This window comes from Eurosta solidaginis, chromosome 2, assembly GCF_040869045.1.
Source record: "Eurosta solidaginis isolate ZX-2024a chromosome 2, ASM4086904v1, whole genome shotgun sequence".
NCBI classification, from domain to species: Eukaryota; Metazoa; Arthropoda; class Insecta; order Diptera; family Tephritidae; genus Eurosta; species Eurosta solidaginis.
This window is the reverse complement of record NC_090320.1, coordinates 52131478-52150101: the sequence shown is the minus strand read 5'-3', so window position 1 is coordinate 52150101 and position 18624 is coordinate 52131478. Positions and strand designations below refer to the sequence as shown.

Genomic DNA, 18624 nt, shown 5'->3' with positions numbered 1-18624 from the left:
AACACCTTTCATTTGATAACCATATCGTAAACAAATTCTAAAGTCACCCCTGGTCCACCTTTATGGCGATATCTCGAAAAGGCGTCCACCTATAGAACTAAGGCCCACTCCATTTTAAAATACTCATTAACACCTTTCATTTGATACCCATATCGTACAAACAAATTCTAGAGTCACCCCTGGTCCACCTTTATATCGATATTTCGAAAAGGCGTCCACCCATAGAACTAAGGCCCACTCCCTTTTAAAATACTCATTAACACCTTTCATTTGATACCCATATCGTACAAACAAATTCTAGAGTGACCCCTGTTCCACCTTTATGGCGATATCTCGAAAAGGCGTCCACCTATAGAACTAAGGCCTACTCCCTTTTAAAATACTCATTAACACCTTTCATTTGATACCCATATCGTACAAACAAATTCTAGAGTCACCCCTGGTCCACCTTTATGGCGATATCTCGAAAAGCCGTCCGCCTATAGAACTAAGGCCCACTCCCTTTTAAAATACTCATTAACACCTTTCATTTGATACCCATATTTTACAAACAAATTCTAGAGTCACCCCTGGTCCACCTTTATGGCGATATCTCGAAAAGGCGTCCACCTATAGAACTCAGGCCAACGCCCTTTTAAAAAACTCATTAACACCTTTCTTTTGATACCCATATCGTACAAACAAATTCTAGAGTCACCCCTGGTCCACCTTCATGGCGATATCTCGAAAAGGCGTCCACCTATAGAACTAAGGCCCACGCCCTTTTAAAATATTCATTAACGCCTTTCATTTGATACCCATAACGCCAAACAACACATTCCAGGGTTACCCTAGGCTAATTTTCCTACATGGTGATTTTCCCTTATATTGTCTCCATAGCTCTCAACTGAGTATGTAATGTTCGGTTACACCCGAACTTAGCCTTCCTTACTTTTTACTATTATCTTTACTTGTTTGCGCTTACAATTCCTTATTTTTCAGTTTTGCCTTTTTCTAAACAACAGCAGTTGTGTGGTTATTTCGATGTAACCACCTACTTTTGTGGGTAAAAAATTATCCTGCTACTTTCGCGGGTAGAATACCAAAAAGGTGTAAAAGGTGCCACATGATTTCGTTACCGTGGTAAAGAATGTTGTTACCACACTAGAATGGGGGCATAAATAAATGTCATAATTGCCAATATCGGTTTCGGGAAGTCATTTCTTTGTAGGCCAATATGAGCACTATGGTCAGTGATCTGTTAGAAGACTAGCTAATGGACTAAAGTATATTCGATTCGGAAATATGATCGATTGCGATCCGTTTTCGTCCAGCTTGGTCCAGATTTGCTTGAACTCCGTATATGTTGTCTCCATGGCCCATCCACGTTAGCTTGTTCCGTGAAATGAGATCGTAGCCAGTGCTTGCAAGTATTTAGAGGATGTTTCAACCAGCCGTCAGAGGTGATTGCTGGCATACTGGTGCTTTACCTTGCTATCTCATCAGCATCGCAGTTTCCTGAGGTGTTCGAGTGGTCTGGGACCGATATTATGCTCAGGTTGCACTTATCACCTAACTTGTTAACAAAGGTTTTGGGGAGTGTTATTGATAATAATGGTCCTCTTCCATATATAGATCCCGTACGTTTCAGTAACAAGCGCCATTAAGGTACTAGCCCGACCATCTCGGGAACGATTAATATGACAACATTGAACCTTATAGGCCATACCGTCCCCCATCCCCTAGTTTCGTGACGAAGCTAGTACCTCGCTTGCTTAAAGTGTGTATAATACATTTATATCTGTACCAGGACTCCCTCGCGTAGGCGGAGTTGATAATTTGTTTTCGGAGGTTCTGAAGCTATAAAGATTTGTATTGCGCTTATCAATCCTGGTAATAGCCTTAAGTACTTGCACACCACACTTCAGAGGTAGAATTTTCCAGGTAATCTTAACCCTATCGGACGGTATGAATAACGCTTCCCTCTTCGAAGTTCTTCTGGATTCCGCTATACGCTATAAGAAAACAAAGTTTTACGAAAAGGGTAAAACAGCCGATTAACATCTACAGAGCAAATAGGTTGGTGTCAAAACTCACTGATGTGTATATAATGTTGATACGTTTACTTGAATTGATGCCTGTGATACTTTTTCACAATTTCTTAATAAACATTTATGCAAAATTAAATTTTTTAGCAAAAGTTAAAAATTATAAAAGTTAAAAGTGTCTCAAGCGCGCAGACTCGCTCACCCTTTTCGAAAGTTACTTTAGCTGCTTCAAAACTAGCGGTTAGCGGTTAAAGCCTGTTGGCATTTCGATTTCAACTTCCTACCTCACAACCGCGTGCTTACCCTTTATAATCCGGGTTGGCTTGGTGGGCTGGCTGAAATATTTGCGCATCATCGCTCAATGCGGGCGCCGACTCATTCAAGCGGCAAATAAATGACGGCGCTTGCAGCGACTATCTTCTATAAATAGGAATCAACAGCAGCAGCCATAGTAACTGTTCCATCAATACTACAGCTATCATTATATTTACCGCGTCTATACTGTGAGTTACTTTTGGACTATTGATGTGGCTTGCGGCATCATTGTGCTGAGCTTTTGGTGTGGCTGCGTCAGCTCGGTCGCTACTGCTGCTGGTCGATTGAAAAGCATGAATGCGTTCGACAAAAGCAAATGACGTGAATGATATGAATGCACAATATAAACAAACATTTTTATACCTTTCATGAAAATGAAATGGTATATTAATTTCGTCACGAAACCGAAAATTGTAAGTCCTTAAAGGAAAATAGATAGACCCACCATTAAGTATACCGAAATAATCAGGTTGAAGAGCTGAGTTGATTTAGCCATGTCCGTCTGTCCGTCTGTCCGTCTGTCCGTCTGTCTGTTTGTATGCAAACTAGTCCCTCAATTTTTGAGATATCTTGATAAAATTTGGTGAGCGGGTGTATTTGGGTGTCCGATTAGACATTTGTCGGAACCGACCGGATCGGACCACTATAGCATATATCCTCCATACAACCGATTTTTCAGAAAAAGAGGATTTTTGTAATATCTTACCCAATTTAACAGATTGATGCTTCAAACTTCACCATATACTTTCGTATATTGCACATATTGTTGCCTGAAAAAATTGATGAGATCGGTCGTATATATAGTATATATCCCCCACAACCGATTGTTCAGATAAGGAACTTTTCGTAATTACTGCCCGATTTTAACAGCTAGAGGCTTCAAATTTCAACGAATGCTTAGGTATATAGCATATATTGTTGTCTGAAAAAATCATAAAGATCGGTGGTATATATAGTATATATATGGTGGTATATATAGTATATATATATAGTATATATATATATATTTTTGGCAAATTTTAGCCCCATTTTAACAGCTAAAAGCTTCAAATTTCACCAAATACTTACGTATATAGCATACATATATTGTTGTCTGAAAAAATCATAGAGATCGGTTGTATATATAGTATATATCTCATACAACCGATTGTTCAGATAAGAAACTTTTCGCAATTTCTACCCCATTTTAACAGCTAGAAGCTTCAAATTTCACCAAATGCTTACGTATATAGCATATATTGTTGTCTGAAAAAATCATAGAGATCGGTTGTATATATAGTATATATCTTATACAACCGATTGTTCAGATAAGAAACTTTTCGCAATTTCTACCCCATTTTAACAGCTATAAGCTTCAAATTTCACCGATTGCCTACGTATATAGCATATATTGTTGTCTGAAAAAATCATAGAGATCGGTTGTATATATAGTATATATCTCATACAACCGATTGTTCAGATAAGAAACTTTTCGCAATTTCTACCCCATTTTAACAGCTAGAAGCTTCAAATTTCACCAAATGCTTACGTATATAGCATATATTGTTGTCTGAGAAAATCATAGAGATCGATGGTATATATAGTATATATCTCATGCAACCGATTGTTCAGATAAGAAACTTTGCGCAATTTCTGCCCCGTTTTAACAGCTAGAAGCTTCAAATTTCACCGATTGCTTACGTATATTTATTTATTTATTTATTTATTTATTTATTTATTTATTTATTTATTCATATTATAGTCTAGGACAATCAGAACCTCCTTACAGACTATTTACTAATATATCTTAACTAATATATATAAAATATTCAAATAATTTCATAGCATATATTGTTGTCTGAAAAAATCATAGAGATCGGTTGTATATATAGTATATATCCCATACAACCGATTGCTTAGATAAGAAAATTTGCGCAATTTCTTCCCCATTTTAACAGCTAGAAGCTTCAAATTTCCCCAAATGCTTACGTGTATAGCATTTATTGTTGTCTAAAAAAATCATTGAGATCGATGGTATATATAGTATATATCTCATACAACCGATTGTTCAGTTAAGAAACTTTGCGCAATTTCTGCCCCTTTTTAACAGCTAGACGCTTCAAGTTTCACCATATGCTTACGTATATAGCATATATTGTTGTCTGAAAAAATCATAGAGATCGGTGGTATATATATTATATACCCCATATAAACTCTAATTTTTGCCCCCTTTTTACGGCTAGAAGCTTCAAAATTCATCAAATTTCATCAAATAGTTACGTTTACGTCATATATTGTTGAAATACGTGATTCGTAGTCATAGTTTTTACACGCAGACCACAAAAAACCAGAAACTTTGCATCCTCATACAAAGTACCTACCTGTTTTTTATTTTATATTTATCTTAAAAATCGTTAAGGTATGCAGATCTGTTCACTATATATTTCTTATCTTATACATCCGATTATTCGGAGATTACGAACGGGATAAGATTATTGTTCAGCCCCATTCATGAAAGGTATGAAGTCTTCGGCACAGCCGAAGACAGTCCCGTTCTTACTTGTTTTAACTGTAATTTCTAAGTTGAACTTTGAATTTAGTGGCTTCACCTTTTTTTTTGTTTAGTCATTCTGGCATTTAGTTAAAATCCTCTGAAAGCACAAATAAGTTTTAGTTCAGATTCGAGTATTTGCTGACTTTCATTGCTTATTCATGCGGAAACAATATTTACTATGTTTTTTTTTTACCTTTTTGTCTCTTTTGGGCGCTTCGATTGCAAAGTAATTATTACACTCAGAGTGCTTTGCACACAGAGTATATTAACTTAGATTGGGTAACGATTGGTTGTACAGGTATAAAGGAATCGAGATAGATATAGACCTCCATATATCAAAATCATCAGCATCGAAAAAAAATTTGATTGAGCCATGTCCGTCCGTCCGTCTGTCCGTTAACACGATAACTTGAGTAAATATTGAGATATCTTCACCAAATTTGGTAAACGAGCTTATCTGGACCGAGAATAGATTGGTATTGAAAATGAGCGAAATCGGATGATAACCACGCCCACATTTTGGAAAACACAAAAAACCGGGTTGTTTAGTAAACAATACACCTAGTATGTTGAAATTTGACGTGTGGACTGATATTGAGACTCTTGATAAACATTTGAAAAAATTTTTTAAATGGGCGTGGCACCGCCCACTTGTGATCAATTTTACAAATATTATTAATGATAAATCAAAAATCGTTAAACCTATCGTAACAAAATTCGGTGGAGTGGTTGCCTTTACTATAAGGAATGCTTTGAAGAAAAATTAACGAAATCGGTTAAGGACCGCGCCCACTTTTATATAAAAATTTTTTAAAAGGGTCGTGGACGAATAAAATAAGCTATATCTTTGCAAAATATAGCTTTATATCAATTGTATTTCATTTCCCAAGTGTATTTATAACAACAAAGAAACTTTAGAACCTTCAATCAAGAGAGAAAGAGTAGGACATAGACGTCACTAGGATATTGTTGTCTTTAAAGAATCTACAGGACACTAAAGTAGCGAAAGAGCTAGTTTATCTTAAGTTTTTGGAACCACGGCTCTATTTTGGAAAGTAAATTTCTGGGTTTGGCACGTGGTTGCATTGACTACGCGAAATCGGAGGTCAAGCTAAAATTTGATTATGGCAGGGAAACAGCTGTGCTCATCTTTGCTTCCTATCTAACGCAGTGAGGCCTCGCAATGGTGGTCATAGAAGAAGAAGAAGCAGGCACTTGTCCTAGCTTCCTCCCATTTGACTAAAAATTTCGGGATACCACATTGGGAGTCCAAGAGGCTAGTTGGTCGTAGTTGCGGATGCGAATGAGCCATCTCAGTTTTGAGTAGGCTACACCAAAGATGTATGGATAAAGATTTCTTGTGACACACTACAAGGGTATTTGCAAATAGCCAACAGGTGTAGTTTTTTATATGTTCGTACAACAATTTGCTTGACAAGAGGTGGATTTCCGACCATAATTTTCCAAGGTGTGATAGGAAAATTCTCGAGAATTTAAAAATAAAGTATAGCAAAACCGTAAAGAACCCTAGACCCACGTACTGGATCGAATTCCCCACATATTTGGCTAGAATATTGAAGCATCTCAACGAAGTTTAAAGGGAGAAACATAGCCTTGTTACATTTGTGAATCAAAATTGTATAGCTCCCATACAAATATACGCTCACTCTATTTTACGTAGAATGACTACGTACTACGTTGTTTGGTGGTTTTCATTAGCAATCAAAGTCCATGCTCGTGCAATAGCCAACAGCTGGATGCATGCAACATACGCACAATAAATAATGACATAAAAACGTGAAGCAAAAACAAAAAATTAAAAACAAAAAAAAAACAAAATAAAAGGAAACAAATACAGCATGCGCAAAAAAGATAAAACGGCAAACAAGGTAGTGCAACAGGTTATGTGGTTTTAGGCCAAGTCCAAAAGCAATCACGCATGCGTAAGAAGCTATATGAATGCTTATAAAGATGCGTATACTTGTATAAATGTATTTGTGTATATATGTATATTGAATAGTAAATATATTTGTAGTAATACCAGTCTAGTACTCCAGCCATATAAGAACGATATAAGATCTACGTATATATGTATGTAGATACCCACATTGTATATACCAGACGTCAAAGACCAAGTCTTGTTTGCTGACTAACTGCATCACTGACTGGCTGGCAGGCTAGCCGCGGGCTTTTTTTTGCCAATCAGTCGGTCAACCAACTAACCGATCGACCAAGCGAACAACCGATATTCATTGAATGATTTTTGAATCAACTTAGCGGTTATTGCGTGTTCTTGTTTATAAATAAATAAAATGAAATGAACGTTGGGTATGTAAGGTTTGAAGTGCTAGAGTGTGTGTGTGTGGTTATGGGTGCATTTCGTGTTTTTTCCTTTGCTGCCGGCATGCAAGCAACTATTGATTGCACAATATCTGCACGACTTAATGTAATAACAATAAAATAAAAGTGCATAAATTCATTGCTTGAGGATGTTATGTTTGAGTGGGATGAATTAAGATCTGAAGAGGTAAATGTAGCTGAATCAATTGTATTTGTTTGATGCAATAGCGATGTACGGAGTAAAAATATACGCCGCCGCCGATTTTCGTCGTTTTTTGCACGCCGCCACCGAATGTCAAAGATCGCTCGGTAGCACAAAAAATTTTCAGATTTGTGCTCAAATTTTAAACCGTGTATAAATCTATGTCACTGTTCAAGTTCTGTTGAACGTGCCTAAAAATATTTAGCACAATTTGGGTTTAAAAACATAATGTATATATCAACATGCCATACGAAAACTAGCACTAGAATTTGAATGTCTGATGAAAACTGGCAATTTCATTTAGTGGCTGACGAAAAGTAGCACTTTAGCTAAGTTTCTTGTTTTTGTTTTTTTTTTACATGGTGTGCGAAGGTAACATAGGCTCTTTATATAATTATAAATAGATTTCGAATGTGTTTAAAATAGTAAGCACGGAACTGTCTTCGGCTGTGCCGAAGACCTCATACCTTTCATGAATGGAGCTAGGTACTTTGTGTGGGGATGCAAAGTTTCACGTGTTTTGTGGTCTGCAAGAAATAACTTTTACCATAAATCACTTATTTCAACAATATATGCCGAAAACGTACGTATTGGATTAAATTTGAAGCTTCTAGCCGTTAAAAAAGATGCTGAAATGACAATTTATATGGGGTATACACTATATACACCGCCGATCTCTATGCTTTTTTCAGACAACAATATATTCCATATACGTAAGCATTTCGTGAAATTTGAAGCTTCTAGCTGTTAAAATGGTACAGAAATTACAAAAAGTTCTTTATCTGAAAAACCGGTTGTAGGGAACATATGCTATATATACGACCGATCTCTACGAATTTTTCAGCCAATAATATGTGCAATATACGAAAGCATATAGTGAAGTTTGAAGGTTCTAGTTGTTAAAATGAGACAGAAATTACGAAAAGTTTCTTATCTGAATAATCGGTTGTATGCGATACATGCCATATATACGACCGATCTCTTAGATTTTTACAGACAACAATATTTGCTAAATGCGCAAGCATATAGTGATGTTTGAAGCTTCAATTTGATAAATTGAGGAAGATATGACAAAATTTTCTTTTCTGAAAAATCGGTTGTATAGGGGATATATGCTATAGTAGTCCTATCTGGCCGGTTCCGACAAATGTCTAATCGGACACCTAAATATACATGCTCGCCAAATTTTGTAAAGATATCTAAAAGTTTAGGGACAAGTTTGTATACAAACAGACAGACGGACAAAATGACATGGCTAAATTAACTCAGGTCTTCATCCTGATCATCCGGTCCATCTCGTCTCCTTTAAGGACTTAAAATTTTAAGATTCTCGACAAACTTAATATACCATTTTCGTGAAAGGTATAATAAAGGGGAAATTTCACCACAATAGCCCAACGTGTTTGATAGATATCAGTCTGTCTATATCTACCAACCAGTTTCGAAGCTATCAGCCGACATGTGCGCCAGAGATAAAGCTCGAATCGTTTGACATGAAATGCGTGTACTTAGGGAGCTTTAATGCTGAGTTTTACGCATATATGTTAGTGCAACGAATAAAAGCCCAAAGGATGAAGACGAATTAATTTCACTATTACTTGCGAAAATAAACACGTTGTTTTATCAAAAGCCATCCAATTCCACCATCTGGTGCATAGACGTGTTCTTTTATTTGCTATGAAAGAGTTACATACATACGTACAAACGAATAACTTTGAGTTCTTTCTATACTTAATCACCTGCACTTTGAATTAGCAACTAACCTAATTTCTAAATACGACTGACAAGTGACTCTGAAATTCTAGGTTTTGGTATTGGAAATTTTCACCATTATTTATTTCATGAAATATATTTGCAAGGAAGATGGTAAATACCCGTACATATATTTTCCATTACAACAAATTTATGGGGTTGTCTGACATCAATTTTAATTACACGAGAAGCGCAACGAAATAAGCAATCCAATTTCGAATAAAAATATAATATACTAATTGAATGATAACAGAATTCAAGGTGAACTTATGACCCTTATTTGTATATTTTCTTTTAATGCGCGGTTATTATATAGACTGCGATAAAATTAAATATTGATATGATGTTCTGACAGCAAATTGATATTTTGTTTTTAGTTTTTAATACGTTTTAATTACTTTACTAATTTATTAGCTATTAAGTAGTTTTTTTTCTGAGGGAATCATTTTACTTTGATATTTTGTTTTACTGTGAATTTTGTGATCGCTTTCGAGTTCTATTTTTACGGTACTTAATGAATAATGGCAATAAGGATTAAACAGCTCAGCAACTGCAGCGGGTTAGGGGGCAATATATATATAGCTTTTCCAACCCAATTGTCAACCTCACCTACCAGTGCTGAATCCTGTTTCTTTAACTGGTGCTCTGTCGACCCCAAGTTCCTTATGGTTCTAGAGGGTGGGAGGGCGTTATAGCCTAGACGATTTCATGTGCTCATACTAATGGTGTTTGTTATTGGAACGTACTGGAGCCGCATCCGGCAAAGGACCATCAACATCGATAATACTCCCCAACAAATACCTCAGCACTAAAGTACAGGCACTCCACTTTTTTGGTTTCGATTTGGGGAGTGGCATATGGCTTTTAAGCACTTTGATGACATCCAGGACCTGTCTACGCAGCCATACATAATGTATGTTTTGCATGCGATGGACCACACATGACACCAACCATCTTCATTTGTAGTGTGGAACGTGTGCCTCTAACAGCAACATCCCTATGGTCCAACTCTTTTGAAACAGCTAAGCTCCTTGAACTCCCGTTAGAGGACTTTCATAAAAATTTGTGAGTGGTCGCACCTTTTGATCAGCAACTTCGTAGAAACCATACTCAGAGCAAAAAGCGGAACTTAGGTGCAGAAACAACAGGTGGCTCCTAAGACAAGATCCTGCAGTTGGCAACAACTCTAAAAGAGGTGGCTCTGTTGCATTCATCATTGCCAATCTCACTCTGCAAAAAAAAAACCTACACAACTTATTCGAAATATCTCTGTACGCATACAACTACATAAAATTTTGCTTCACCGCAACCTTTCTGCATCATAAGTTATTTATTTATGTTTCCTGCAACCGCAAACGTTATAGTAATGTCTGACAGCTAGGACGCGTAACATTAAAATTACAATGGATAATATCTTTGCTTTCATCTGCGAGCTTGACAGTGCGCACATTCGGTTACGTTCGAAAAAGTGTTGGAAAGCCTTTTCACTCAAGTACAAGTACAGTACACATGAATAATTTACGCATTTAGCACTTATTCCCCTAGAAAAGTTAGTCTTGCGTTTTTGTTTCCTTTTCAAGTTCTACCAAAGTTATTACAAAGATATCTGTTTGAGTAGCACGTGAAAAGTAATAAATTCCGCTGCGTACAAATAATTTATGTGCATAAATCAGGACGTAGTATTTTAGCAACAAATCGCTCTTAAAAAAGGAGACCGTAAAAGTGGTGCTCTAATAGCAGTAATAAAATGTTAGCAATAAATATATAAGTAAACAAGTTTATGCTTTACTTAAAGATATGCAACAATTCAGTAAAAACGAAAGGCCGATGAAATATCTTTTTATTTGAAAATCACTTCACACGCAGCAAAGTGGAAATGAGTTTGAAATCATAAAGTTCGTATTGTAATGAGATGGCTGTCATCAAATTGAGATAGGTTCCTCGTGGAAGCAATTTGTTCCTCGAAGTAAAACAACACTTCGTTCAGATCTCAGCAAACAAACGTAAAAAATAACAAGTAAGGGTGTAACCGAACATTATATACTCAGCGTGTGCAACCGAGGTACATTTTTGACAAAATGTATTATAATAATATAATAAATATAATTTAAAAAACCTAAAAAACACGCAAATATGCTGCCGTTTTAGTATCTACAATCCACTTAGATATTTGATGTTGATAGCACCGTTGCACAGAGGTTCGTGTCTCCGCTATTAACCAAAACTCGCTTTGTAGCGAGTTATTTAACCACTGCCGCGAGTCTTCAATGATTGCCACTAGATGGATTTAACTATCTTTTGCGCGCCTACCCTAGAGAGTTACAAACAAGCATACATACAAGTGAAGCTACTATAAGCGTGTCAAAAATAGTGTGTAACAGAGATCTGCTTTGAGTACAAATAAAATTAGTGCACTTAATCGTGAGCCAAACGATTGTGTCTAAATGTGTACTTAGTCAAGTACAGACAAATACTATGAGTGATTAGCACATAAAATAGAAAATACATACGAGTGCCCCGTAACACGTATGTCTCATACATATATGACATCGTTGAGTATAAACCAGGGCTTTTCAAAACTGAAAGTGCGCCTGTATTAAGGAGAGCGCAATCGTCGCGATGATCGTGCGGGTGAATTGATTTTTCATTTATTCGCTTACTAGTAAGCAACGAGCTAACAACAAGCACATGTATCGCGCATAATTATTCATGCATATTTTGATACCGATCAGCCGATACCCAATACCAATGTTGCTACGCTAAGTGCCAAGCGGCGACTAACTCAATTAACGACGACAGAGCGAATCATATGCGTGTGAATTGAGAGGGCACAATTGTGCTATGAAATGAAGAGCCCTGGCATAAACTGATGTCATAGTCCCTCTAACCCAGTAGCACTTTGATTTCGTGTGTAATACACTGTATACTTCGTCTATCATCGGTTATACTTCGGCGCTGTATTCAGTTTTGTTTCGTATACATCGTGCGTTGCTAGCGTAAGAAGACTGAAATGACTTTATTCATTTTATTTCACTTTTAGTCTTACTTATACCAATTAGCGTTTCGTAAAACACAGTTGACTTTCTTACTCAATAAGTCAATTGAGTACTGAACTGCTTCGTGGCTTATGGGCGGTTATTCATTTTACGAATCATGACTATGTAAATGTGTGTTCGTGGATATAAGTGCTTGATATTCTTTGTTTGCATACGCACTAATACTAATTTTTTGGTTAGTCCACCAATAACCTTAAAAGATGAATAATTGCAGCTCACTGTAGTGTAACTATTAACTAATATCTTTCGTTTCAAGAGAAATATGTATCACAAATTATGTATACATCAACTCTTCTTCGAGTTACATCTCCAGAAACGTAAGATATTGCTTGGAAAAAAGAAGCGGTGCCACACCCACTAAACTTTATTCAATTTTACTTTTTCTTGTTCAAATTACACTTTGAAATGAAAAATATCACTCCTATAGAATCATTTTTCGAATAGATTTTGTATATTACATCTTTTAAATAAAAGTGGGCGTGCTCTTTAACCAATCTTGGACATCTTTACTAGAAATATTTCCTGTTATCAGCCCAACATGGTTATCGAACTGATGCTTGATCGAAATAGGGGTGTGTCACCGCCAATAAAAAATTTCTCCGAATTTCCTCTTACAATAAAACTTGGTAAGTGAAATATCAATAATACAAAACTATATTTCGCTAGATATATCTTACTATTCTTCCCTACAATCCTTTTAAACATCTTTTATATAAAAGTGGGCATGCTCTCTAACCGATCTAGGTTAATTTTACAAGAACTATTTCTTGTTATGAGCTTCACATGTGTATCGAAATTTTTTGTGGGGGACGTATTCTTTTAGGCTCTAGAAATGTTGTGTATTGATCGAAATAGGAGCGTAGCATCGCCCGTTTAAAAAAAAAATACAATAAAACTTGGTAAGTGAAATATTATTGATACACATCTTTGTTTTTGCTAAGATATAGCTTATTATTCTAGTCGACGACGCTTTCAATAATTTTTTATATAAAAGTGAGCGTTGTCATTAACCGATTTCGTTAATTTTTCTTCGAAGTATTCCTTATATTAAAGACAACGTCTCTGCTAAATATTGTTATGATAGGTTTAATGGGTTTTGATTTATGATTAATGATATTTGAAAAATTTATTTTATCAAAATTTAGGAGTTTGGGTTATAATATTGTAGCGAATTTCAGGAAACTGTTCATTGTTTTGCAGATTCTGTTGTCGTTGTAATCTCTGAGCTGTCGAATAAATAAATCAAATATTGAGTACCCAAAATCTTCTTTATATACACTGGTGGTAGTACTTCGCAATTAGATTACTCGCGTACATTAATTATAGCCTGTTAAAATCAAACTGACTGATTATTTTTTAGCTTGCGTTGCTATTATACTCTCAGTTGCCTCGTTTGCCTATTTCTCCTAGGGTCAACAATTTTTACGGACAGCCCTCTCGAATAGTTGCTTTTACATTCCCCATTTGGGTATCACATAGACTATTAAACTATATACAATTGTTTGTGCGTAAGTAAGGGCATCTTCGCTCTTAGCTGATGATAACATGATGTGTGACAATTTCTCTTTCCTCTTCGCTCTTAGCTGCTGACTACATGTATCTGAAATATTCTCTTCGCTCTTAGTTTTGCTGTTCACTTGTGCATAGGCGTGACTACTTGTTTTCCTGTTGATGTGCATTTATTTACTAGCAGCATAGTTACGTACCATACTGGTAAATAAATAATAAATAATAACAACAAAAATTGTAAATAATAAATATTGTAACGAATTTTGGGAAAATCCTGATTATTTTGCAGCTTCTGTTAACGTTCGATTCTCTGAACTGTTGAATAAATAACGCAAATATGCAGGGAGTTATACTTCACAATTTAAATTATCGCTTCACTAAAGCGCCTTAAAATCAAAATGATTGATTGTCGCCTGCACCGCGCTGCTTTTATACTCTCAGTTAGCCTCGTTCACATATTTCTCCTAAGGTCTAGGCTTTTCACGAACATGCCTTCTGGAACAGTTTTATCTCATACTTGGTTATTTAGCTATATACAAATATATCTGCAGTTTATTTTTTCTTTTAGTTATATTTGTGTATATGTGTGAGTAACAATTTCTGCTCTCAGCCGATAATAAAGGCCTGACCACATAAGAATAAACTATCTGACAATATCCATACAAACACATGCAGTCAACTGCAGCATCGTGCGTTGACAGCTGAGTTGACTGTATGTGTTTGTATGGGGATCGTCAAATAGGTTACCCTTATGAGTTCGGGCCTTAACGTGATTGTTTCTCTTTCTTCTTCGCTCTTATCTGATGAGCACATATGTATTTGTGAAATAATATATTTGCTTCAAGCTGCTGTTTATGTCCGCTGCCTTCTATGTATGTGTGTGAATGTCTTACTGTTCTTGTGTTTATTAACTAACAGCATAGTGATGTTATAGATGCTAATATTCGCCACAATATTTTTCGATTTATGGTATAATTTACTTGACTTTCGTCGGCACCGACAACAAATTTTTTTTTTTCATTTGCTATCTCTATTCGGAACCAAAATGTACATGTTATTCCTTTGACCGCGGTATTAGCTTTTCTTGGGGTGAACTGAAGAAATAATTCGTTTTATTTTAAAGGAGCAACCTTATATAAACATCTGAACTTTAGCAATAAACCAAATAAATATCATAAAAAAGTATTTACGAATTTGTTTACGTGTACTTGTACGAACCAAAAAACTTTTTCGACAATAAAAAGGACATACTTTAATCATAACGCACAGTTCAGTAACATGCAGAAAAGAAAACAAAATACAAAATTTTATATCCATAATAAACAAACAAAATGCGAGAATATATAAAAGGGTATGTGTTTACGTCACTAAAACACTCGAAACACTATAAAGAAGGTCTTTATATACGGCGCGGATGTCGATAATATGGTGTGGAATGGTGCTTATAGCCGTTTCAAGCATATCTCACTTAAGGGTATGAAGCCATGTGGAAACATATAATGAACACTAACGCCTCGATTCTGAGCGTTACCGGTAAAATAGTTCCCAGAACATTATGTAACCGAATATCGTTACCAGTTCTTTTATTCGCGATTCTGGCCCAAGTGGTAACGCTGTCATCACCAAGAAACTCACCAATGTCTGTGGAGAAATTTGAATGGTAGTTTTCTTCGCTTTCACGGTTGCCACTTTGGTCCATTTGGACCAAAAATGGTCACCTTCAACCCCATTTGGTCCGATAGTCCCTTTTCTTCAATTTTGGTCCTTTTTAGGCAGTAGCCACGATTGGTACTTTTCTTTCTTTTTCACTCAGGTAAAAATTCACAATATTGCCCAAAAATTCGCCACACTTTCGTTAGCCCCCATATAATTTTGAATTTACTTTAATGGAACTCTCATCATAAAAAATTGCTCAGTCAGTAAAATGTATCAGAACAATAACATTTCACCTGGGATATAATTAAGCCAGGCATTAAAAAGAAAAGTGTTGGCAAACACATTGTCGTTAATTGTTGATGAAATAAACGACTAATCAAAAAAAAAACTCTTGTTTTATAATAATATTAATAACGGCTAGATATATCGATCGGTTATACAACACTATGTAAAATATTTGAAAATAAAAATTGCTTCTCGTCTGGCATAGCTTATAGCGAGCACTCTGCCGTGAATGTAACACCTTCAAAACTTATACAAATAAATTCGATGCATTACTTCTCGCTTGGAACTTTGATATTTAAATCTTTCTCACCCAGCTCAATGAGTTCAAGGAATTCCAGGACTATTGTGCTGTTAAGCCACGCAAGGTATTGAAAACTAAGTATCTTCGCACAAGAAATATTTTAACTCGAAGAGAGAAGGAAGCAAATGCAAAAGAGATTTGATTTCGGAAGAAATGTTTTGTGTATAATTATTCCCGTAGGTGCTAGCAGAATCCCTGAGTCCTGGGATCAAAACTCACACTTACTGAATCTAGGCTCTGATATTAAGTTTAAACGGTAAGAGAAAGGGTAAGCATCTATAAAAATAGCACTAACAAAATTGCCTAGTTTCATTTATGATTTACTGAGTTTTCCTCATACATAGTTCGGCAACACCAGAACGCAAATTTTGAACCGTTCCTTACTAAAACCTAACTGCACCATACATTTTATTTCATTGAAATCAACAACATAATGCTGGAACCAAGAGCTTTGTGACCAAAACTAGGTTCACAACGTTTGGTTGGTGGAAGACATAGACTATCCTATGTCAAAATATAGTATCATTTTTGGTTGCATGCCCATATATTTGTTTGTTCAACTTGAATTAAAGGAAAGTCTTCATTATGTTTAGTCGAATTTTATATGGAAACATCCTAAAATTTTGTATTTTATACTAATAAAATAAAACAAAAATTTGGTTCTTTTTTCGATGAATTTTGGTCCCAAATGAAAACATGGTGTGGCTACCGTGTTCGCTTTACCGAAAATGTCTCACTTGTAGATACGAGGTTAATACTGTTTTCACACAGACGGCTTATTGAATAATAAAGGCAGTTGTCTACATTAAGACGCTTATTGAGCTCAATCTTCCCTACAAAATTCAAATCTATTATTGTTTCATTAATAGCCAATCGAATGCCTAATGAAGTCAAAAGCACAATGCAACTCTGTTGGCAGCGTTCCACTTCCGTTTCCGCTTCTTAGTTTTCAAATCAAATGTCATGGCTGCATGACGGAACTATACAAGGTGGCCGAATCGAACAGCTGATTATAACCTTTTTTATTTGATTTGATACATCAACTACCGGCGCAGTACGATTTTGACATTTGTCCATCGAATTTACAAGTACATGGAATTTTTTTGTTTGTAGGTATGTCACCATGCTCCCACCTTGTATCGTTCCGCCATGATTGTTTGTCTCATCCTTCGTACTAATCGAGCAGTTACTTCCGTGTGAAAGCAAAAAATTTACGATTTCATTAGCAGGTGAAATGAGATCATTAAGTTTCTGTGTGAAAACAGTATAACGTATAAACGGGAAAATGTGTATATGCATATTATGCAAGTTAAGTTTCTACATAGGTTGAGCAGAGCTCACAGAGTATATTAAGTTTGATTGGATAACGGTTGGTTGTACATATATAAAGGAATCGAGATAGATATAGACTTCCATATATCAAAATAATCAGGATCGAAAAAAAATTTGATTGAGCCATGTCCGTCCGTCCGTCCGTCCGTTAACACGATAACTTGAGTAAATTTTGAGGTATCTTGATGAAATTTGGTATGTGGGTTCCTGAGCACTCATCTCAGATCGCTATTTAAAATGAACGATATCGGACTATAACCACGCCCACTTTTTCGATATCGAAAATTTCGAAAAACGGAAAAGTGCGATAATTCATTACAAAAGACAGATAAAGCGACGAAACTTGGTAGATGAGTTGAACTTATGACGCAGAATAGAAAATTAGTAAAATTTTGGACAATGGGCGTGGCACCGCCCACTTTTAAAAGAAGGTAATTTAAAACTTTTGCAAGCTGTAATTTGGCAGTCGTTGAAGATATCATGATGAAATTTGGCAGGAACGTTACTCCTGTTACTATATGTACGCTTAATAAAAATCGGAGAAGGACCACGCCCACTTAAAAAAAAAAAAAGTTTTGTAAAGTAAAATTTTAACAAAAAATTTAATATCTTTACAGTATATAAGTAAATTATGTCAACATTCAACTCCAGTAATGATATGGTGCAACAAAATACAAAAATAAAAGAAAATTTCAAAATGGGCCTGGCTCCGCCCTTTTTCATTTAATTTGTCTAGGATACTTTTAACGCCATAAGTCGAACAAAAATTAACCAACCCCTTTGAAATTTGGTTGGGGCATAGATTTTATGACGTTAACTGTTTTCTGTGAAAATGGGCGATATCGGTTGATGCTACGCCCAGTTTTTATACACAGTCGTCCGTCTGTCCTTCCGCATGGCCGTTAACACGATAACTTGAGCAAAAATCGACATATCTTTAATGAACTTAGTTCACGTGCTTACTTGAACTCACTTTATCTTGGTATGAAAAATTAACGAAATCCGACTATGACCACGCCCACTTTTTCGATATCGAAAATTACGATATATGAAAAAAATGCCATAATTCTATACCAAATGCGAAAAAAAAGATGAAACATGGTAAGGTAATTGGATTGTTTTATTGACGCCAAATATAACTTTAGAAAAAACTTTATAAAATGGTTGTAACACCTACCATATTAAGTAGAAGAAAATGAAAAAGTTCTGCAGGGCGAAATAAAAAACCCTTAAAATCTTGGCAGGTATTACATATATAAATAAATTAGCGGTATCCAACAGATGATGTTCTGAGTCACCCTTGTCCACATTTTGGT

The 18624-nt window shown here is 35.7% G+C and overlaps 1 protein-coding gene across 6 annotated transcripts in view; it reads left to right on the top strand.

The window, feature by feature from the left end:
- The window catches only part of LOC137239718 (uncharacterized), a 442599-nt gene that overhangs the window by 294780 nt on the left and 129195 nt on the right, over positions 1-18624 (top strand). The gene's annotated exons all lie outside the window — the stretch shown is intronic.